This window comes from Bidens hawaiensis, unplaced genomic scaffold, assembly GCF_021521415.1.
Source record: "Bidens hawaiensis isolate Kalapana, Puna unplaced genomic scaffold, B.hawaiensis_p1.1 tig00019355_1, whole genome shotgun sequence".
Classification (NCBI taxonomy): Eukaryota; Viridiplantae; Streptophyta; class Magnoliopsida; order Asterales; family Asteraceae; genus Bidens; species Bidens hawaiensis.
This window is the reverse complement of record NW_027492941.1, coordinates 175,341-200,422: the sequence shown is the minus strand read 5'-3', so window position 1 is coordinate 200,422 and position 25,082 is coordinate 175,341.

Sequence of the window (25,082 nt, the reverse complement as noted above, 5' to 3'; positions counted from 1 at the left end):
ATTTCGCTTCGCATGGCTGTGCGATGCGAAATTCCTGCCTTTCGTCGTTTTTATCTTTTTAAAGTCATCTTTCGACACATTCTGACCCCATGCACCTGATCCTGAACCCATATCTCTCATAGTCCAACACCACCTTTTCATCTTAAAGTGCACCCAAGAGGTTATAACTTACCAAGTTTATATTTTTCTTACATTTCCCAACCCGATCTATCATTATATCTGTTTGCATGACGATTCTAACCATAAATCTTACCATTTAAACCAAAACCTACCTTTTGCTTCGGGTTCGAGTTCAGATCTGGACAAAACATTGATTTGGACGTGATTCTTGTTATTTGATGATGTTTACACACGAGATTCTTCCTTCTTTTTACACGGATTTGGATCCGGAATGTAGAGAGAAAGTGTGTGTGTTCTTGAATGTGACACCCGGTAATTTCCCAATCCCATAAACCATGTAATCAACCTAATTATAAGGCAAATATGTTATATGCGCCCTGCGCGAGCGCGCCATGTTGGAATCAGCGCGTGCATATGTTATATGCGCCATGCGCGGATGTTTTGGCTTTATGTTTTCATATAACTTAACTTTTTGTCATGTCTAATGGGTGGACGCCCCGCCTGATGCTAAGGCGGGTGCATCCCAAACCATTTATGCGCGTGCGGAAAGGGGGCTAACCTCCCCGCATGGCGGGAACATTGAGAGCTAGTTTGTCTGAAGCTCCAGGATGGAATTGACTTCAACATAACTGATCACTATGTTGAAATACCAAGACCTCATGGAATCTACAAATGAAACTCAACGTCCCTGACTGCGAGAAGGTTACGCACCTACCCGCAGCAAAGAAACAGCCTACACGCAGAAAGCTATACGCGCAAGGCTACACGCACAAAACACTTAAGTCTATTTCTCAAATGTAAGGGGATTTCCCCCGCCCAGAAGGGACCAGTAGCGTGTTTCAGATATTTTTTACCTTTTGACTACACACTGGCAACAGTACCATGAAAAGTATACTATAACACGAAATGTCAGCTGTCAGCCGTACCTACTCCCACCAACCACAGTCCTGCATGTCCTGTCAAAATCAATCAGAATCTTTTTAACCACTCCTTAGGACTATCACCCCCATCCCTAAATAAATAATAATAAATCCCATACTTTATCATCATTACACCTAGATATGATAAGATTTTAATCCCCTAAATCAAGGGATTGTGTTCCCTTGAATTTGCCTATAAATATGTATCAATCCTTGAATAAAAACATCACACAAAAACACTCCAAACTCTCTTAAAATCTGTAATTCTCTCCCAAGCATCCGTTTCCATCTCCGTTTCCTTCACTAGACTTCCAATTTCGAGGCTAAACACCAAGGAACCTGAATCTCGTTTAATCTAAACCACTACTTAACAAGAATCACAGGTGAGTCTCACAGCCCCTATTTTCACTATTTTCACTGTTTTTAAACTGTTTTCGGGGCGAGGGACACGTACTTAAATTATGCTTTATCATGGTACTCTTACAAGTAATGAAAACGATTATGTGTTTAAATTATGTTTCCTTATGGAATATTTTCGAGCAATGCAAACGGTTATCTATGGTTTTCGATGTGAGTGCGATACGAGTAAGTGATCACTTTACCATTGGAACTCTAAGGGTAGGGACTACTGTGTTTGATCAACCCACTCGTAGGGGTCGCACCCCTTGCAAAGACGGGTGCCTAGTATGTCACGGGGTAGTACTATGGGATTGAGCCCGCTCGTAGAGGTCGCACCTCTTGCAAAGACGAGCGCCTTGTTTTCCGGCACAAGGTCCGCGCGTGACCCGCGGGACGGTATATCTAAATTATTATAGTGGCAGCGCCACGGTTTTCAGGAATGTCTGCGCGTGACCCGCGGGACGGTTTTATCAAACATATGTTTAAACAATGTTATCAGAAATATGTTTCAATATGGCTTTATCAAGATTATGATGCAATACGATTTATCAAGTCACCAAAACTTGTGAACTCACTCAGTTTATACTGATTCAAATGTTTTTACGTGTCTTTCAGGTGATAGGTAAGTAGCGCAAGGAGTCACACATATAGCACTTCACGCAGAACATCCATAAAATTAGCTTTTTGGAAGATTTTAGTTCTATCCCTTCCACACGCGCAGTTGTTTCCGCCGTGTGAGGGGATATGGCGCGGAAATCTTCAATGATTTTCATACTTGGATGTTTTTATGTTATTCTAAACAATGTAATGAATTTTGTACTAGACATTTCATGCGCAATGGAAATTTTATTTTTCTTAAATGTTTGCAATGACCCGTGCTTGACTATCAATCCCCACTCGCGCGCGCCCGGCTGTTTCCGCCGATTAGGGCCGGGTGTGACGGATTGGTATCAGAGCACTGGTTATAGCAAACTAGGAAAGAAGTTTTAACCTAGACTATAACCGTGGGGGAATCGCATGAAATATTTTGCAAAGAAAATATTTTCAAAAGAAACCACACACGCACTTAGGAACACGGGTCACACAATGTCTAGTGAACATTAAGGAAAAACACTATGTGCTCAGGGTACATGCGCTAAGTTTGATATATTTTTATTCTCTTTTTAAGAAAAACGAGAATGCCTCCAACCAGAACCAAGGGAATTACCATGACACCCGAGGAACTCGCGGAAATAATCGCGCAGGCGATTGCAACACATGAGGCCAGCAAGGCCGAATCAAGTCAGGGTCGTCAAGAGACCGGAACCCCAGAACCCGAATCAGGAGCTTTGGACAAAGGATGCTCCTATAAGACATTTATGGCCTGTAAGCCTTAGCCATTCAAGGGCACCGAAGGGGCCATTGGGCTCTACAACTGGATCGACAAGATGGAGACAGTTCTCTCCATTAGTGGATGTAGTGAAAACCAAAAGGTCCTTTACGCGACCTGCATGTTTCAAGAAGCGGCCTCGTCTTGGTGGAAGCTTCAAACGAAAACATTGGGGCGAGAAGTTGCTCTCCACAAGACCTGGGAGGAGCTGAAGGACATGATGATGAGAAAGTTCTGCTCTCGCGCCGAGATTCAGAGTCTACAGCAGGAATTTTGGAACCACACCATGGTAGGAACTGATATCGACGCCTACAACAACCGTTTCAATGAGCTTTGCCAGTTGGTGCCAGATATGGCAAACACGGAGGAGAAGAAGATCGAGAGGTATATCTTTGGGTTACCTCATGTTGTTAGGGTTCCGCTCAACGCCGCAGCGCCTCCAACCTTTGATGAGGCAGTAGCGCGGGCCATCACCCTTACAAGGGATACGGTCCGTGCGGGCATGTTAACTGCGCGCGGAATCGAGCAACGAACCTCTGATCCCAAGAGGAAATGGAACTCTCACCACCGAGGGTCCGACTCCAAGCAGCCACCATTCAAGAAACAGGAGAGCGTAAGGGCTTACGCGATTCAAGCCGCGGAGCCACCACGAAAAGTGTACAACGGGCCTCACCCATGGTGCAGCAGATGCAAGTATCACCACGGGGGCGAATGCGCAAGCCTTGTATGCGCCAAATGTAACAAGCCAGGGCACAAGACGATGAATTGCCGTGCCCAAGAAACTGGGGGAAGCGACAACTGCTATGCATGCGGGAAGCCAGAACATTTCAGTCGGGATTGCCCGCAAAAGAGAAACCAAGCTCGCGGGAGAGCCTTTGTGATCGGCGCGGGCGAAGCAAAAGAAGAACCGAATGTAGTAACCGGTACGTTTCTACTTAACGACCATTTTGCATCTGTCTTATTTGATACCGGCGCTGACCTAAGTTTTATATCCACTGAGTTTAAAAACTCCCTAGGCCTAGCAACCAGTAGGCTAGACACGCCTTATACTATAGAACTAGCCAATGGTAGGCAGTTACGCGCGAACGAGAGGACTGAACAATGCGTATTGGTCATGGGAGGTCACGGATTCAATATTAACTTATTGCCAATAGACTTGGGAAGTTTTGACATGGTGGTAGGTATGGATTGGTTAGTCGAGAACCACGCGGAAGTTATTTGCCATGAGAAGCAGGTTCGGATCCCACTGTTGAGCGGAGAAACCTTGGTAATTCAAGGGGAAAGAAGTGGAGTTGCGACAAAACTCATTTCGTGTCTAAAGGCGCGCAAGTGCCTGAGGAAAGGATGCTACGCCTTCCTGGCGCACGTAGTAGAGAAGAAAGGAGATGAGCGAAAGATTGAAGACTTACCAGTAGTGCGCGAATTCCCGGAAGTCTTCCCTGAAGATTTGCCCGGATTACCGCCGCCGCGACAAGTCGAGTTTCGAATCGACTTGGTCCCAGGAGCTGCGCCAGTAGCTCGAGCACCCTATCGACTAGCTCCGTCTGAGATGCAAGAGCTATCCAATCAGTTGCAGGAACTGTTGGATAAGGGTTTCATACGCCCAAGCTTTTCACCTTGGGGAGCTCCAGTGCTTTTTGTAAAGAAGAAGGATGGTTCCTTCAGAATGTGTATTGACTACAGAGAACTGAACAAGCTGACAGTCAAGAATCGGTACCCCTTACCAAGGATTGATGACTTATTTGATCAATTGCAGGGATCCAGTTATTATTCGAAGATAGATCTACGGTCAGGATACCACCAACTTAGGGTCCATGAGGAAGACGTGCCGAAGACAGCCTTCCGAACTAGATACGGCCATTATGAGTTCTTAGTGATGCCTTTCGGGCTAACTAATGCGCCGGCTGTATTCATGGATCGATGAACCGTGTGTGCAAACCATACTTGGATAAGTTTGTGATTGTGTTTATAGATGATATTCTGATTTACTCCCGAACCAAAGCTGAGCATGAACAACACCTAAGATTAATTTTGGAGTTACTGAAGAAAGAAAAGCTGTATGCAAAGTTTTCTAAATGTGAGTTTTGGCTTAGAGAAGTTCACTTTCTCGGTCACATTGTAAACGAGAAAGGAATACACGTCGATCCCTCCAAGGTCAAAGCCATCGAGAATTGGGAAGCGCCAAAAACACCAACTGAGGTGAGGCAATTCCTAGGACTAGCTGGCTACTATCGACGTTTCATTGAGAACTTCTCCAATATAGCTTTACCTCTGACCGCGCTAACCCAGAAAGATAGGAAGTTTGATTGGGGCGAAAACCAGGAAGCAGCGTTTCAAATGTTAAAGCAAAAGTTATGTAGTGCGCCAATTTTATCTCTGCCCGAGGGGACGGATGACATCGTCGTCTACTGCGACGCTTCACATCAAGGACTCGGATGTGTCCTTATGCAGAGAAACAAAGTCATAGCGTATGCCTCGCGTCAACTCAAGGTCAATGAAAGGAACTACACAACGCATGATCTGGAACTTGGAGCAGTTGTCTTCGCGCTAAAGATTTGGCGCCATTATCTTTATGGTACAAAGTGTATGATTTTTACGGATCACAAGAGCCTTCAACATATATTTGATCAAAAGGATTTAAACATGAGGCAACGAAGATGGGTTGAGTTATTGAATGATTATGATTGTGAAATAAAGTATCATCCTGGAAAGGCGAATGTGGTAGCAGACGCTCTAAGTAGGAAAGAGCGCGCAAGGACGCTACGAGTTAAGGCTCTGAGATTGACCATTCGCGCAGATCTCACTACCCGCATCCGAGAAGCTCAACAAGAAGCCCTGAAACCAGAGTTTGTCAAGAACGAATCCCTTGGGGGTATGAATAAGAATTTGGAACTCAAAGAGAACGACACTCGATATTTTGCTAACCGCATATGGGTCCCTCTCAAGGGAGGATTGCGCGAGCAAGTGTTAAACGAAGCTCACAAAACGCGATATTCTGTACATCCTGGCGCAGACAAGATGTACCAAGATGTTAAAGCGCTGTATTGGTGGCCCAATCTGAAGGGCGGCATCGCGACGTATGTCAGTAAGTGCCTGACGTGTTCGAAGGTGAAGGCTGAATACCAGAAACCGTCGGGGTTGCTTCAACAGCCAGAAATTCCCATGTGGAAGTGGGAACAAATCTCTATGGACTTCATTACCAAACTGCCAAGGACACCTGGGGGTTACAACACGATTTGGGTTATAGTTGACCGGCTAACTAAGTCAGCACACTTCCTGCCGATCAAGGAAACCGATAAGATGGAAAAGTTAGCCCGATTGTATATTCGAGAAGTAGTTTCAAAACATGGAGTCCCGGTGTCCATCATTTCTGATAGAGATAGTCGGTTCACCTCAAGATTTTGGAGATCGTTACAAGGGGCTTTAGGTACTCGTCTTGACATGAGTACAGCTTATCATCCCCAAACGGATGGACAAAGCGAGCGAACCATTCAAACATTAGAGGATATGTTGCGCGCATGCGCAATCGATTTCGGAGGTAGCTGGGATACTCATCTCCCATTGGTTGAATTTTCATACAATAACAGTTATCATACAAGCCTCAAGGCTGCGCCGTTTGAAGCCCTGTATGGGCGCAAGTGTAGGTCCCCGCTGTGTTGGGCTGAAGTGGGTGACAAACAAATGACTGGTCCAGAATTGATCCAAGAAACGACAGATAAGATTTTTCAGATACGGGATCGCCTTAAGGCAGCGCGCGACAGACAGAAAAGCTATGCTGATGTGAGAAGAAAACCATTGGAATTTCAAGTAGGGGATAAAGTGCTTTTGAAAGTCTCTCCATGGAAAGGAGTCCCCCGTTTCGGCAAGCGGGGAAAGTTGAACCCGCGATACATCGGACCATTTGAGATCCTGGAAAGGATCGGTCCAGTTGCTTATAAGCTCCAATTACCCGCCGAACTTAGTGGAGTTCATGACACGTTTCATGTATCCAACCTCAAGAAGTGCTTATCTGATGAAACGTTAATTCTACCATTGGACGAGATTCATATCGACAAACAACTACACTTCGAAGAAGAGCCTATAGCAGTAACCGATTGGAAAGAACAAAAGTTGCGAAGAAGCCGGATCAAGTTAGTGAAGGTTCAATGGAACTCAAGGCGTGGGCCTGAATTCACCTGGGAAAGAGAAGACCAAATGCGCAAGAAATACCCACACCTTTTTCAAAGCATAACTCCCGCCAGCAACGCCTCCTAAATTTCGGGACGAAATTCTTCTAACAGGAGGAGAATGTGACACCCGGTAATTTCCCAATCCCATAAACCATGTAATCAACCTAATTATTAGGCAAATATGTTATATGCGCCCTGCGCGAGCGCGCCATGTTGGAATCAGCGCGTGCATATGTTATATGCGCCATGCGCGGATGTTTTGGCTTTATGTTTTCATATAACTTAACTTTTTTCATGTCTAATGGGTGGACGCCCCGCCTGATGCTAAGGCGGGTGCATCCCAAATCATTTATGTGCGTGCGGAAAGGGGGCTAACCTCCCCGCATGGCGGGAACATTGAGAGCTAGTTTGTCTGAAGCTCCAGGATGGAATTGACTTCAACATAACTGATCACTATGTTGAAATACCAAGACCTCATGGAGAATCTACAAATGAAACTCAACGTCCCTGACTGCGAGAAGGTTACGCACCTACCCGCAGCAAAGAAACAGCCTACACGCAGAAAGCTATACGCGCAAGGCTACACGCACAAAACACTTAAGTCTATTTCTCAAATGTAAGGGGATTTCCCCCGCCCAGAAGGGACCAGTAGCGTGTTTCAGATATTTTTTACCTTTTGACTACACACTGGCAACAGTACCATGAAAAGTATACTATAACACGAAATGTCAGCTGTCAGCCGTACCTACTCCCACCAACCACAGTCCTGCATGTCCTGTCAAAATCAATCAGAATCTTTTTAACCACTCCTTAGGACTATCACCCCCATCCCTAAATAAATAATAATAAATCCCATACTTTATCATCATTACACCTAGATATGATAAGATTTTAATCCCCTAAATCAAGGGATTGTGTTCCCTTGAATTTGCCTATAAATATGTATCAATCCTTGAATAAAAACATCACACAAAAACACTCCAAACTCTCTTAAAATCTGTAATTCTCTCCCAAGCATCCGTTTCCATCTCCGTTTCCTTCACTAGACTTCCAATTTCGAGGCTAAACACCAAGGAACCTGAATCTCGTTTAATCTAAACCACTACTTAACAAGAATCACAGGAGAGTCTCACAGCCCCTATTTTCACTATTTTCACTGTTTTTAAACTGTTTTCGGGGCGAGGGACACGTACTTAAATTATGCTTTATCATGGTACTCTTACAAGTAATGAAAACGATTATGTGTTTAAATTATGTTTCCTTATGGAATATTTTCGAGCAATGCAAACGGTTATCTATGGTTTTCGATGTGAGTGCGATACGAGTAAGTGATCACTTTACCATTGGAACTCTAAGGGTAGGGACTACTGTGTTTGATCAACCCACTCGTAGGGGTCGCACCCCTTGCAAAGACGGGTGCCTAGTATGTCACGGGGTAGTACTATGGGATTGAGCCCGCTCGTAGAGGTCGCACCTCTTGCAAAGACGAGCGCCTTGTTTTCCGGCACAACGTCCGCGCGTGACCCGCGGGACGGTATATCTAAATTATTATAGTGGCAGCGCCACGGTTTTCAGGAATGTCTGCGCGTGACCCGCGGGACGGTTTTATCAAGCATATGTTTAAACAATGTTATCAGAAATATGTTTCAATATGGCTTTATCAAGATTATGATGCAATACGATTTATCAAGTCACCAAAACTTGTGAACTCACTCAGTTTATACTGATTCAAATGTTTTTACGTGTCTTTCAGGTGATAGGTAAGTAGCGCAAGGAGTCACACATAGAGCACTTCACGCAGAACATCCATAAAATTAGCTTTTGGAAGATTTTAGTTCTATCCCTTCCACACGCGCAGTTGTTTCCGCCGTGTGAGGGGATATGGCGCGGAAATCTTCAATGATTTTCATACTTGGATGTTTTTATGTTATTCTAAACAATGTAATGAATTTTGTATTAGACATTTCATGCGCAATGGAAATTTTATTTTTCTTAAATGTTTGCAATGACCCGTGCTTGACTATCAATCCCCACTCGCGCGCGCCCGGCTGTTTCCGCCGATTAGGGCCGGGTGTGACATTGAGTGTGTGTGTGTTGTAAAAGGAAACAAAATGGTGAATGGGTGGAGGGGTTGGGCTTATATAGGGGGCCATGGGCCCCACAACCCACTCACAATTCCAAATCCAAATATTATCCAAACATTTAACACACGACTAACTTAACGACACACTGTTAATAACAAACTTTCTGTTATGTATTATTTAACAAAAGTTGCATGTTACAACATTGGTCATTTGCACCTAAGTTCAGTAAAAAGTAAGTAACAAAAGACTATGTGCTTAATTGCATTGATGTATTGGTAGGTCTTTTGGCAAATAAGTATGGGCTAGTAAGTGATATAAACATAAAATTGATGAATAAGAAGGGATATTGGTGTTAAAAAAGGTTTTGATGATGATGTAATAATCTGGTCATACTCAAGCCTTCTAATCAGTTTGAAAACAATTTTAACAAAAGTCTAGTTGGTGGTTAACGCTTCAACGATGTATGGTCTCGTTACCTTAAATCTTGTATTAATGGGGGGCTTTAATGTTCCGGATTTCATTGGGTCTTTTTGCGGTTTTACATCTGGTATTCATTTCGATGAATATTAAAAATGCTTGTAAAAGCGAACCCACAGTGTAACTGCTTAAGTCTCTAAACTTGATCGCAAAAAGTACTTTGTGTACAAAAATGAAATAGAGACTTGATCAAACCATGCTGTGAGTCATACATTGTCCCCTTGCTCGCGTCTCATTACCATTAAGAAACGGACCACAAGTGACACAATGTCTGTAAACCGACAGATGAAATCGTGAATACTCATCCATGGGAACGGAACTTAGGGTATTGCTTGATAACAGGGGTATATCTTGTAGTGTGGATTACGGACTATGATTGCTTAAAAATAATCATTTTCATCAAATTGGTTCTAAGGTTTAAGTCAAGTTGGGGTGATTTGGAGGAAATCAAATTAAGCTTGAATCAAGATTGGAACTGATTATGTTTGATTTTTGTGCTTAATTGAACCAATTAACAATATCACTGAAAGTTCTGATTTTACGTTGTTTGTTATTTGAAAATTCTCTCAAAAATACAAAAAGATTTTAATTTTCTGTTTTATTTTTCGATTTACCGAGCTGGAGAATAAATCAAAACAAAAAGAAAAGAAGTTTTACCCCGAATTTTTAAGTTAATCGTGCTTAACCTAATTTTCAATTGGCATCAATTGAATTTTTAACGTAAAAATGCGTTTAAGTTAAACATTACCGATCCTTGGTTGATCGGGTATTTTAATGTATGCAATTAAAACCTAAACTTGATTTAATTGAATATTTAACTCATTGATTAAAACCCTAATTGGTTTTAATGAATATTTAATTCCTTAATGAGATTTTTGTCTCATTAGCTAAGGAGTTATGGTAATTGGTTAATTGGTTTAACGAATGTAAAGTCATTCGTTATTTAAACATAACGAATGAGGTACCCATTCGTTATAATGATATTCGCTTCTGTTGTGCATAACGAATGAAAGACATTCGCTTAAACACTTTAACGAATGGAATGTTAACGTATCATAAGTTAAAAGGTTAACGAATGACTCCTATATTCGTTAAAAGGTTAACGAATAAAAGGATTAATTGTAAGATTCGTTACACTTTAACGAATGGCCAACTTATTCGTTTAAAAAAGGGTTGAACGAATCAGGATCTTAATTTAACGAATGAGGCCATTCATTAGTTCAAATTTTGAATGAATGACCTCGGATTACGTGAAATTATTGGAGTTATAATACCTAGGTAGATGAATGAATCGTCATCTTTCCTATTCCATTGCTTCTCTAAACAAAACTTTGTCCAAATTTCTTTAGAATCTTAAACCTGTATAACAGATCGTTTGATTGACCTATTTGTATTCTACAGGTAATGGTGATTCCATGGACATCAGTTTTGTGATATTTCATTCGGTTTTTGAGGATTAATTGATCGATTTGATAATTGGTTATAAATAACATTTTTAAAAACTTAAACACTTATATCTTGTTGACAATTAGAACCAATAATTGTTGATTAAATGTATTAATCGAGATTCCGATTAATTTCATTAAGTTCAATTGTGAAAATTACTGGGAAATCGACGGATTCATTGATAACATTCATCGTAATTGACTGTAAATGAGTCAAAATTAATTGTAATTTTGACCTGTGATAATCAAATGGTAAATTTTAATCAGTTTCGTTGAGTCTGGTAACGAATGCCTATCATATTTGCTAAGATAGCGAATTGGTTAACTCAAGATAACGTATAAGTATAACGAATATGAGTTTGATTCGTTATTTATAACGAATGAGTTAACATATAAGGTTATTTCATTACTGGTAACGAATGTACCAAGTTTATATATAACGAATGACTTATTCGTTTAAACAAGTATAAGGAATGAGATATTCATTCATTAATTAGATTATAATATTTTTTAATATTTTACTAATGTTTGATTGTGTTAACAGTAATGGCAGACGAAAATATTCAAAATCCTGTTCCTGAGCCACAACCTGCAGATATTCCTCAACCTGAACAACCTCCTGTGATGCTATCGTGGAACAATAGCCATCTATGCCTATGTTGAGTCGAACTTTGAAGATTCTTCGATATTCGGGGGTATGATTAATTTTCTCGACTCGTGCGGTTGTATATCAGATATAATTCGAGTATTCTGGAATACTGCTAGATTCAACGAGGCAGAAAATCAAATTGAGGCAGTTATTCAAGATAAAAGGGTGGTGATTGATGTTGCGGTAATCTGGGATTCGTTTGAGTTTCGTGAACGATCGATGACAGGTGTGAGTTAGATAGAGAATTGATCAGAGGATTGTTTGGCCGTGTGAAGTATAATGGGGATTTGGGCAGATCTATGTATAACAAAGCAAACTCGTGTGAACAATGCAAGTATATGTTTCACGTATTGATTCACTGCCTCGGTGGACGCAAGGGTGGATTTGATGAGTGCCGAGTAATGTTCCAATCAGCTTTTGTTGCCTTGTCTTGACTAAACCATTCAACTTCTCAAGAATTGGTTTATTATCATCTGAAAGAGAACATTACAAGCCGTCATAAGTTTTTAATGTATCCCAGATTTCTGCAAATGATGATAAATGATTTGGTGCGGGATTTGGATAAAGATCAAGATGACGTTATGAAGCTTGAGCATATGAATGAAGAAACAATGAGACGTTTGAGATCTTATAGAGGTCAGAGTCTGGAAGATCGACCAAAGTTTAAACGTTTGATTGGTCATCTAGCAAATATTGATTATGTCGCGCCACCTAATGATCGTTGGGCTTATGACGATTCCGATTCTGAACGTGAAGGTGATGATGGTGGTAATGGTGGAGATGATGGTGGTGATGGTGGTCCAGGACCACAAGCTGAATTAACTTATGCTAAGCAACGTAAACGTAAAGGGAAAGAACCGATGGTGGAAAGGTGGAGAAACCCAAGAAGCAATGGGTTAGAAGAGGTTCGGGTATTGAGATACCTAGTCAGCAGTTTGATCCTTCTACTACTGTTTCTGCTCCGGTTATTCCTACTGCTGCTTCTACAGTACCACAAAGTATTCCACGGTCTCCTACTCTTACTCCAATTACAGATTTTCCTCGTTCTCAGACTCCTGTGCAAATGCCTACTTCTCCAATGCCTCCAAATATGACCTTGGTTACTATTGTGAGGTCAGATCCTTATTTTGGAGATGTTTTACAAATAGTGTTGGCTCGTATGCCTACACCACAGCCGACTACTCCAGCTACTCCAGTGACTCCTACACAGTTGCCGAGACCTGAGCACTCATTTATGACATTTACTCGCCCTCAGGGTCCTTTGCAACCAGTTCATCCTAACTTATTTGGTATGAATCTTCATACTTAGTGGTTTCACATTATGAATCTGTTGCATCTTCAACAGACTCAAATGAAAGCTGACAGAGCTGCCGATGAGCTAGCACAAAGGAATTTGTTGCGACATATTCAGTTCACTCAACGCGAAAACAGGGAACTAAGAGCCCTTGTTGCTGCTCAGGGGGAGAGATTAGACAAACAAGATGAAATCATACTCCAGCTTACTTGTAAAGATGACGAATTAAAGTAATTAAAGAACGATGAAGATGACCAAGATGGATCGGGAGGTGTAGATCAGCAACCGGGCGGTAGTTCTGCTCCGTCGGCGGGTAATAAGACTGATTCAGGAACTGGTGGTGGATCTGAAGCATGTAATTTATAGATTGTTCCATACAAGGATTACACGAGAGCCAAGCCAATTGATGTTATTTCAGCTAATATGCTTCTGTTTGTGGGTATGGATGGGATTGTGTACAGCATGGTAAATGCATATGAGATCGAAGAAGGTGAATTTGCTGATCATTCATTAACAAAAGAACAAATAGCCTTGATTCTGGATCTAAATGAAGATGAGGTTGAGGAGTTGGGTAAGAGTGTGGATATAGATGCGGAAATTGAAGAAAGTACGAATACAGGTATTCCTCATGGGAATGTACCTGATTTTGATGAAGTGGAAGGAGAAGACGTTACTGCTGAGGATTATCCTATGTTCTACACCGATAACAACAACAACGATTCAGGTATTCCTTTCTTCACTACAGAACATTTTGACGCAGCAGAACGTCAATTAAAAGAAGAAAAAGAAATACGGAATAAAGCTGCTGAAACAAGTCACTTCTCTGCGACTGAGAAAAAGCGCAAACGTGCTTTGGATGGTATGTTCGAGCATAACGTAACAAAGATGAACAAGATGATCGAGACCATTCGTTATCATGAATCGGAAGAAGTCAAAATGGCAAAGGCTCGAGCATCGGCATACCAGATGAGAAAGTATAAACCTGCCAAAGACGTGAAGGGTGATTTCGTCGCGTGGCAGTTTGATTATGAGCTTAAAGTATATATCGTTAACTGGGAGCACGGTATTTATTACTTCAAACGCCCACACGATATTTCATCCATGCCAAGGTGGGACGTTAAAACACTAGCCAATAGACCGTTCGTGAATCGAGGAGATGATCAGTGGGCAGGGGGTTCTATACTCATTTATTGCATGAAACCCATTATGGTTTCAAGTTCTTCAAGCCGCAGGTGCCAACTCATAAGTACATTGATGAGATTGATCCTCGCACGGGCTGGAGAAAGATGATACTGCAAGTGAAGCCGCCAAAGACAATGAAGAGGGCTCCAATGAAGACATTCCCTTAGAGTCTGTTCACCTCGTTTAATTATTGGTATCATGACAATCATATAGATGAAGCGGTTATTGTATATGGATTTGGGTCAAACACGAAGACCATACGTGTTATTGATCCAATGTGGTTGGTTAACTAATCTGAGTCTAATAACGATGCCTTATTTACTAGTCAGATCAGATTTGCTAACGTATGCGACTATGAACTTGCTATGCAATTCCAAAAAGTAATTTGTGTCTGTTATGCATACAAGATTCACAGTTGTGTGGACTGGAAGACAAAGATATTCCAGAGATTAAGATAAAGAGCTCGAGACGAGGGGGAGTTTGTTGATACATGTTTTGTACGTCTCGGTCTTTATCATCTGATAATGTAATAGTTTAGTATTGTAGGGGTTATTAATGTAAATATGCCTAATTGTAAGGCACATTCGTTACTCCCTAACGAATGTGTCACATTCGTGTTAATGTAAGTTCCATTCGTTAACCCAGCTTAAAGAATGAAATATAACGAATGAAGGCTATTCGCCATCTTAATTTAACGAATAAGTATGTTTATTCGTTAAGTAATAAATCCGGCATTGTAACGGTACATTAACATAAATAAGCGTAGATCTCTATGCAAAGTAACTATGGAAGGCCTATTTATAGACATGTCCCATTCGTTAAAATAGTAGTAACGAATGAGACATCTCATTCGTTAACTATACTAACGAATAAGTCTTTCCATAGCCCCATTCGCTAATCACCCTTAGCGAATGGGTATACCTTAACGAATGAGCCACCATTTGTTACACTGTAGTAACGAATGGGCTCTTACATTAACGAATAGCCTAGTCTTTAACGAATCAGGACCCATTCGCTAAACATGCTTAGCGAATGAGCCTTTATACATTAATATAAAGACTAAACTAGCCCTATCCTATTCGAACAGCTGCGGACACCAAATCCATGCACTTACGGACTCCCCCTTGTCCGTAGCTGTCGAATGCTTTCCAATACTTTAACATCCAATACTTTAGTCTTCAATACTTTAGCGTCCAATACTTTAATGACGAATACGTTAAAGTTGAATACTTTAACCGTGAATACTTTAACTGCATATCATAAGCCGTACGGCCAACCTCCCCCTTGGCTGATGATTCTCGGGCTTGTGCAAGCAAACAAAATATAACTCTTTGTAAGCAAACCAACAACTTTTAGATACTCGTATCAGATCTCCCCCTCAGATAAGCATCTCCAGGTGATCATCTCGATCATCTAACCGGCATATGATATGGTTCGATTAAACGAGTTAATCAGCAGCAAGTCATAGCTATCTGTCGCACTGGTAACGTAAAAATATCTTTACGTTTAACCTCGTCACACATATTTCACTTAAGTTTCACTCTCTCGATAACGTCTATCCCAAAATATAACTCTTTGAAGCTCTTCGGCAACCAATACGCTTGGATGCACTAATGCTTAGGGCATATGATTCAGAGTTCCAACCTTCGTTAATCAATATTGAACAATCACATTCTTCAATCAGATGACAAGACTCGTATATTCCTCAACAAGATCAACCCATTCAAGAATTGTTCCCCTCAACAGAAGAAATCCGCCGAATACTCGTAGCCAACATTGTAAGGATCAAAGTCCCTAAGAAAGAAGTAATCGGACAAACACTCGTATCCCACATAGTCAGGTTTCAATCTTGAATAAATCAATCACCAATCGAAGAATAATTGCAGTCTCGAACTCGGTCAAACATAACTTTGCAATCATGAATTACCACCCGAATTGCAGTAATTTTTCAAGAAATCCTTGCAAGCGTAGGAAGATACCAATCGAATAATCTCTTTGAAAGTTTTATCTCCCCCTTTTCTTAACAAATTAGGCAAGGTCTTGAACAATTCTTTGAAAATCTACAATAAACGCGTCTTTAACTTTAATCGAACACTCCCCCTCGGCCCCTCGATATGCGTGAAAAGTCGGCCGGAAAATATATCACCAAATTTTGCCAGAAGAGTATCCCGTATATTTTAAATATCCCTGAAAAATTTTGTTTAAGAAAATGTTCCGAAAATACTTTTTTCTTTTAATCCTTATACGTTATCTTGTATCTTTCGTTAACCAGACTGTCTCCACATTCGTTAACCTCATATATTAAACTCCCTCATTCGTTACATGAACGAATAGGTCTCATTCGTTAACCTTGTTAACGAATCACCACATACGTTAAGACCTCCTCATTCGTATGAACAGTACACGAATAAGTCTACATTCGTTAACATCCAACGAATGAAGCTCACATTCGTTAAACCTTTAGCGAATGACCAAATTCGTTAATGCGCCGTTAACGAATGAATTCAATCTAACGAATGAGTCGTTACTGAGGTTACGTCGCCGGAAAATACTGTTACAGTCACCGGAATCTGCATATCTTCAAGCTCCATTCATGGCGAACAGCATCAAATTATCACAATTAACCACCAAATTATACACGAAGCTTCGGTTTTGTATCTGGATCATGAATCAATCATCAATTTAATCCATATCACCTTAATTCTTAATCAATTCAGATCTGCAAGTTCAAAGCTTCATCCATGGCGTTAATGGCAGATACCAATCAGACTACCAATTAACCGTTACAATACATTAAGTAGATTCGGATTTTGATCAGGAACACAATTAGATCATCAGATTCATCAATTAATCAATGAATTTTATCCAAATCTGATTAAAATCCGATGAACACGAAGAACACCGTATCACGAGCAACCTCCGGCTTTGATACCAGTTGTAGAAACATTATTACGAAACGTTTACGAGCCAGGAACTAGTCGCAAATCGGTACATTAAGACGTGTTCATACATTAACGGAATACTTTATTGATGATCAATACATTACATTGAGGATGAATACATTAGGATGTCTAGAGAGAATCTGGCATGTTAACAGTACATTAACATAAATAAGCACAGATCTCTATGCAAAGTAACTATGGAAGGCCTATTTATAGGCATGTCCCATTCGTTAACTATACTAACGAATAAGTCTTTCCATAGCCCCATTCGCTATTTACATTAATAATCCCTACAATACTAAACTATTACATTATCAGATGATAAAGACCGAGACGTACAAAACATGTATCAACATGATTGATGTTGGATCTGATTGTGTTGCTCATGTCAGTGAAGATCAGTTTTTGTCTGTTGGTGGATTGTTACCTTTTTAGAGATGTTTGTTTGTTAGATAGAATTTTTTTTCCAAAGTTGTATGTTAGTATTATGATTAAATCATTTTTTTTATATATTTAGAAAACGACATAAAAACTATTTTTTTAAGTTTTGTATTTTTTTTCATTCATCTAATTTTTTATACTTAACACAGTACTATCGCACTATTTATGCAAATTTGCAAGACCTTTAGGAGGTTGGGTGTGCTCAGCCCGGGCTCGTACCCAGCCCAGACTTTGACCCGAGCCCGTTACTTCACGTTATATAATGCAGTTGGCTAAATACAACTTAATAAAATGACACTTCATTCAGTCCTCAAAAGGAACATTAAAGACGTCTTGATATGAGATTCTGATGTAACGATGCATGCTAGCTGTTTTATGTGTAATTTTGCTTGTTATATCCCCGACTTTGTAAGATACATGCTAGCTATTTTATGTGTAATTTTACTTCAAAAAGTACACTCTTTCTTGGAACATTATACCTCTAAAATAAATAAATAATAATAATAATACTAGTAGTAATAACAATAATAAAAATAATAATTAATTATTTAATGTTGCACACCAAATTATTTTACCTGTGAATCTGTCGTCCCCCACATCTAATTATTTCTTTATTATTTGGAATACACCAAATAAGGAAGAGATCTCATTCGGTAACTTTATCACCACCACAATATATAATAATAATTCCAAGTTTTGATTGTTATATTCCCGACTTTGTAACGATACATGCTACCTGATGTATGTGTAATTTTGCTTCGAAAAGTATTATTCTTGGAAGAGTAGACCTTGTTTTGTTTGTTATTTTGTTAGTGCTATTATTTAAATGCTTAATGATTATGATGACACGAATATGTAGTTTTGTTTAGCGTGAATTGAATGAATAATCGAAATATGATTTCAGATGTTATGGACTTGTGATTGTGACCAGAGTTGATATCAGTTTGTTGTTCGGATATGTATGATTGATTTTAAGCATGTTTGAAGTGTTAATTTATTTGAGTTTGTTGTTCCAGTTGAAACTGTTAGCGGTCTTGATGAATCGATCCAAGGTGTTTAGTGATACGTGACTGTGTAGTATTGTTTAACCTACATTGAATAAGTAATTAAATTATGTTAATAATCACTGTTAGTTGATATATATGATCAATTTTAAGCATATTCGAATGAAAATGTTCAATAATTATGTGAAAAAGTTCACGTTGATTAGTTCGATTTTGTTGTTCTGCTTACATTATTATATAATTACTGTTTTAGGTTTTAAACATGATTTTTTTAGTATTATGATTTATGTTAGTATCATAAGAATACAACAGAAAGGCTTCGGTTTTTTTTATTTACTAACTTGACTCCTTTTTTTTTAGAATAAATTTATATTTTATATTTAATTGCTATTTTCTAATCTGTGGACAAATTCGAATACCATTTTTCAAAGAGTTACTAAGCGAACGTTTGGTTTGTAATTTGTATAACAATTTTGAATGATGTTAAATATTTTAAAGAAATTGAATTTCTAGGGATCGAGACAAAGTTTATGAGGTGACATTTGTCTTAATATATAAGGATATAGCACACACATTCAATAGTTTATTTATAAAAGTGTTGGTTGTTTTTTAATACATGCTTGGTCAAAGTCAAAATATGCATTTCAGTGTAATAAACAAAAAAACTTGAATTATTTCAATACAGATCGGCTGGTGAGAAGAAGATTATGATGCTCAACAAACTTCCAACTTCTAACGAATGCAAGGATGACTCGGTCATCCAAGTTCGAGTAATTCGGTTGTGGGTGAATCATGTTTGGGATAAGCCTAAGCAAGTTATTTCTAAGGACATGATACTGATTGATCATCAGGTTGATATGTTATTTCTTTTTATAAACGTTAATTTCATTATATTATCATTTGTACTGTATTTGTTTTAACATTTAAATTCTTTTTATATGCCAGGAATACATGGTTCATGGGAGCATATTGCAGAAATTTATATACAAATTTGAGAGATACATCTCTGAAAATTCATGTTACACTATAAAAAATGTTTCTGTCGGTGACTACAAAACTACATACAAATATGTGGATAATGACAAGAAAGTCAATCTTTTTCTGAAGTCAACCGTTACAACTTGTGAAGATTTTGGTGGTGATATGCATGGATTCAAGTTTCACAGCCTTGATGCTCTTATTGACAAGTTTATTGCAACGAACACTATTGTTGGTAAGTATTATGTTACTTTATGTTGTCTTTTGGTTTATCCACTTTTCAGATTACCGAAAAACCGCGCATTCGGTTGGTATTATTAAGTTATAATATGTCACACCCCGACTAGCACAATGCGGAAGCGTAAAACGGGAATGCAACAGACACCTCTGGTCTCAACACATTGTTTATAAAGAAACATCACAAACTAATTTACAATATATTACAATTCATATTTCTATCATTGTTTTACAGTCTAGGCGATACAAAAAAAACTAGTTCGTTAACTATATGATCTTACTACTAACACCCTTGCTTCTATTCACATAGCATCAACCTCACACCTTGCGCAAGTAACAGATCACCAAATCATTCCGATTTAGGTACACCTGAAAAGCAGTTTAAAACGGGTCAGCTACTAGAGTTGGTGAGTTTCATGAGTTCAAGAAAACAGTTATGAGTATTCACAAGTTAACACTTGTAATCATGAAATAAGTATATATGTATGTAAATGATGTAATTATGCTAAGCTACAGTGAAGCCTTGACTGTATGTGCTGCGTGCATCCATTTCCCACGCTCAATCAACCACTATGGCCCCTTTCCGCCCACAACATGCCCCAAGTAGCTATGTCTAACACTACATAGCCTGTATATATGAATATGGTCATGTGCAAACGGCGCTATGTGACACGGCAACTAGGCCGATTCCGTTTGGGTTTGTCAAACCAATAGTACTATTCACAAGCCACCGGCTCGAAGTTAATCACTGTGATCGTGAGGACTTTTGTGTGTTAGCACTTAGATAATTCACATCAATACATCTTTCAGGTATGTATATGTAATCAAACATACTTTTCACCCCAAAAGTTCGTAAAACTGTTTAAAGAGTGGGGTCATGAAACTCACTGTTTAGTAGATAATCAGTACTGTATCAGCTCGTGGTTTGTTCGGCCTGTTATCAGTAGTTCCTATAATCAATATTATAATAATATTAATATTTTAATATTATTATAATCTCAATACTAAACTGGGCTGTATAACTAATCTGGGTATAGCTGGAACGCCTAGAAAGTGGCAATAGGGTTAGGTTGTGATGTTGTTCAATGTTTAATACTTAAAACTGAACTTGGCTCAGATTCCCGTTTTCCAACGGGGCCAAGTTGTTCGTTTACGCGTTCAGAAAACAGTTATGGGGAAATAAGCTTGGGTAAATGTATTGGTTAATAAAATGATTAAGTTATAAAGAAGGATCACATACCGGGGTCCTCTATTAGCCACGGGGCCCGTTTTCGTTTATTCAGTTTGATTTAAGAAGAAACACGCACAATCCACCCGGATTGTCCAGGTTTCTCATAGAAAAGTTCGTTTTTACTTAATTAATCCAAAAATATGATTTTTGATCACTCTTGGTGTTTTGATATTCCCGCAGGTTCGTTAGTCGCGAACTTGCCGGTTTTTATAAAAACTGAATTTGTTTAATCTTCAAATTAGCATAATTAATTAAACGTTAATCATTAAATTATGAAAATTTAGCCACTTATCAATTAAAATATTTAGATTTTTATAAAAATATTTTTGGAATTATTTACTGATTTATTAATTTATAAAAATTCATTTTATCAGCTATATTTCGCCTGAAAATCGTCCGTTTATCCAAAAATCTCCAAAACTTCCTGAATACTCAAATCATATCCCAAAACAACCTGTATCAATTCCAAAATGTAAAAAGCTCGGGCGATATTCTTTTCGGCCCAAATTCGGCTATAAAAATTCACACGAACGCATATACACAAAACACCTTTAAACTTCTCCAAATTATCCCAAAATTCATATGTAATCAAAATACATCAAATATGAGTTCTCAGAAAAATTTCATAATTTTTGAAGTATTTTAGCTATTTTTCCCAAATAAACGTCCTAATTCGGTAATAAATTCGCCAAATATTCTCGGATGGTTGAAAAATTACCAAATTTGAAGGGACTCAATGACATGGTCCCTGATGTCCCTGCAACATTTCAAGGCCTAATAATGTGCACATCACAACCTTAACCTAAACAGCCCGTAAGCGAGTATTTCGGCATTACCTTAGCGGTTTTGGTTCGTTTCCGCCTTACTAATAAACTTTTCAAGCTCTTGTGCTCCTATGTAGGCCAGATACAAGTCCTATATCACAAACCAAGCAGGTTTCATCAATAGAACAGCTCCTAACTTAGGGTTTCGGCTAGTGCACAAAAACGAACTTTTGAACCGTAAAAATGGCGTTTCAACCCTTTAATCCGTGTTTATGGCCAAAAAAGATTATGATTCTGATTTGAAACTTGGTTTAACATCAAAGTATGTTTTTTAATGATTTTTGAGAGTTTTACATGATTAACTATGATTTTTAACAATCAAGACATGTTTATATGTTGTTAAACGAGTTTAAACGAATCAAAAATCGATTAATCATAAGGTTTTTACCTAGTTTTCTTGCTGGTTTTGGCTGGAGAAAAAGAATTCAAGAAGTTTGTATGTGAAAATATGTGTAAAAATATCTAAAGACTAGTTTATATGTGAAAGAAAAAAACGGGGTGGGGTGGCTGCTGCGATCGGAACCCATATGGGCCCACTTTGGGCCCATTTTGGCCCAAGTTTCTGATTTTCAAGCCTAAATACGAGAAGCCCAGTCCAAATTTAATTCGGGTTCGGATTTTGACGCGCAAAACTTATCGGGTGCATTAAACAGTGCCAAAACGAGTGTTTTTCGGCTAGTTTTGTATAAAATTATAAAAACATACTATATGTTTGTAAAAATCAAAAATATTTTCACGGATTGCTTAAAACATTTCAAATAAGTGTTTGGTAAGTCTTTTTCGGCTTAACGGATGATAAAATGCTTGGTTTGTAACTATCTTTCGCGTTTAAATCTATAGCAGGTAGTTAAACGAGCATGTTTTCGTTTAACTTGTTTGGTATCAAACTAAGGCCATATTACTAATATTTTAGCTTGTATAGATCGTATATCACTTATAGATGCCCCCCCGGGATTTCTGGGTCATAACCCGACTCGTTCGGTTAATCGTTCGTTTGTTACGCAAAAGGCGTTTATTTGCTTAATCGGTAAATACGTACTAAGGTGTATCTTGTTTTGGCTCAAATGTCACATTCTCCCCCCGTTAGAAAATTTCGTCCTCGAAATTTGATTATTCAAATTTGTCTTTGTTTGGAAACAGATGCGGGTATTTCTTTTCAAATTCGGATTTCTGCTCCCACGTGAATTCGGGTCCCCGTTTTGAATTCCATCGAACTTTAACTAGAGAGATTTTGTTGTGTCTTAATTGTTTTATTTTTCCCTCTAATATTTCCATCGGTTCTTCAACGAAATTCCGTTTTTTGTTTATGTTTAAGTCTTTTAATGGCACGATTTCGGTTTCGTCAGTAAGGCACTTTTTCAGGTTTGACACGTGGAAGACATCGCGAATAGAACTCAACTCCACAGGAAGTTTTAGTCGGTAAGCTACCGAACCTATCTTGGAAATTACTTTGTACGGTCCAATGTATCGCGGAGCTAGTTTACTGGTTTTTCCGAATCAAATAACGCCTTTCCATGGGGATACTTTTAGAAAAACTTTGTCGCCTATTTCAAAGGATAACGGCTTCCTACGAACATCAGCGTAGCTCTTCTATCGATCTCGGGTGATTTTTAATTTGCTTGTGATTTTACGGATTTTGTCAGTGGTTTCTTGAATCAAGTCAGATCGTGTAATTTGGGTATCTCCAATCTCAGTCTAGCACAAGGGTGATCTACATTTCCACCCGTACAGCGCTTCATATGGTGCCGCTTGAATGCTACTATGATAGCTATTGTTGTAAGAAAATTCAACCAGTGGGAGATGTTGATCCCAGTTTCCACCGAAGTCTAGTACACAAGCATGAAGCAAATCTTCTAAGGTTTGAATGGTTTGCTCAGATTGACCGTCGGTTTTGGGATGATAGGCGGTACTTAGGTCAATTCGGGTTCCCAAAGCTTCTTGTACGGCTTGCCAAAAACGAGAGGTGAAATGGCTATCTCGATCAAAAATAATTGAAACGGGTACGCCGTGTCAGGATACGATTTCATTTATGTAAATGTGAGCAAGTTTTTCAGTTGTGTAAGTGGTTCAGATTGGAAGGAAGTGTGCAGATTTAGTTAGTCGGTCAACTATCACCCATATTGCATCGTTTCCTCGGGAAGTTTTAGGGAGGTGTGTTACAAAATCCATGGTAATTTGTTCCCATTTCCATTGTGGTATTTCCGGTTGGTGCAACATTTCCGAAGGTCTTTGATATTCAGCCTTAACCCTCGCACAAGTTAAACATTTACCAACATACGTGGCTATATCCTTCTTCATACCGGGCCACCAATAATACTCCTTCAAGTCCTTGTACATCTTATCTGTTCCTTGGTGAATGGAGTATTTGGACTTATGGGCTTCGTCTATGATCAAGTCACGCAGATTGCTAAATGTGGGAATCCAAACTCGGTTTTTGTAGTATAATTTCGTCAGTTCTTTCTTCAAAGTTTTGTTCGGTCCCATGCAAGTTTTCATCTTCTAAGTGATCTCCTTTCATAGCTTCGTTTTGAGCAATACGAATTTGTTCGGTGAGACTGATTTGGACGATCATTCCAAGTGCTCGGACCCGTAGTGGTTTGATCCTGTCTTTTCTGCTCAAAGCATCTGCCACTATATTAGCCTTGCCCGAGTGATATCGAATCTCACAGTCATAGTCATTTAACAGTTCTACCCATCTCCTCTGCCTCATGATTAGTTCTTTCTTGTCAAAAATGTGCTGTAGGCTCTTGTGGTCGGTGTATACTGTACATTTGGTGCCATACAAATAGTGCCTCCAGATCTTAAGTGCAAAAATAATCGCGCCCAGTTCCAAATGATGGGTGGTATAATTCTTCTCGTGCACCTTTAATTGTCGAGAAGCGTATGCTATGACTTTGTTTCTTTGCGTAAGTACGCACCTTAAACCTTTCCAGGAAGCGTCACAATAAACTACCAGATCATCAGTTCCCTCTGGAAGAATTAGTATCGGGGCTTGACATAGTTTCTGTTTTAGCAATTGAAAGGCAGTTTCTTGATCTTCTCCCCAAACATAAGCACGATATTTTTGAGTTAAAAGGGTTAAAGGTTGGGCTATGCTGGAAAAATTAGCAATAAAACGCCGATAATACCCAGCTGAACCCAAAAATTGGCGGATCTCTTTCGGTGACTTTGGGGCCTGCCAATTTTTAATGGCTTCAATTTTGCTCGGGTCTACATGAATTCCGTGTCGGTTAACAACGTGCCCTAGAAATTATACTTCTTGTAGCCAAAATTCACATTTCGACAGCTTGGCATACAACTTTTCCTGCCTCAACAAC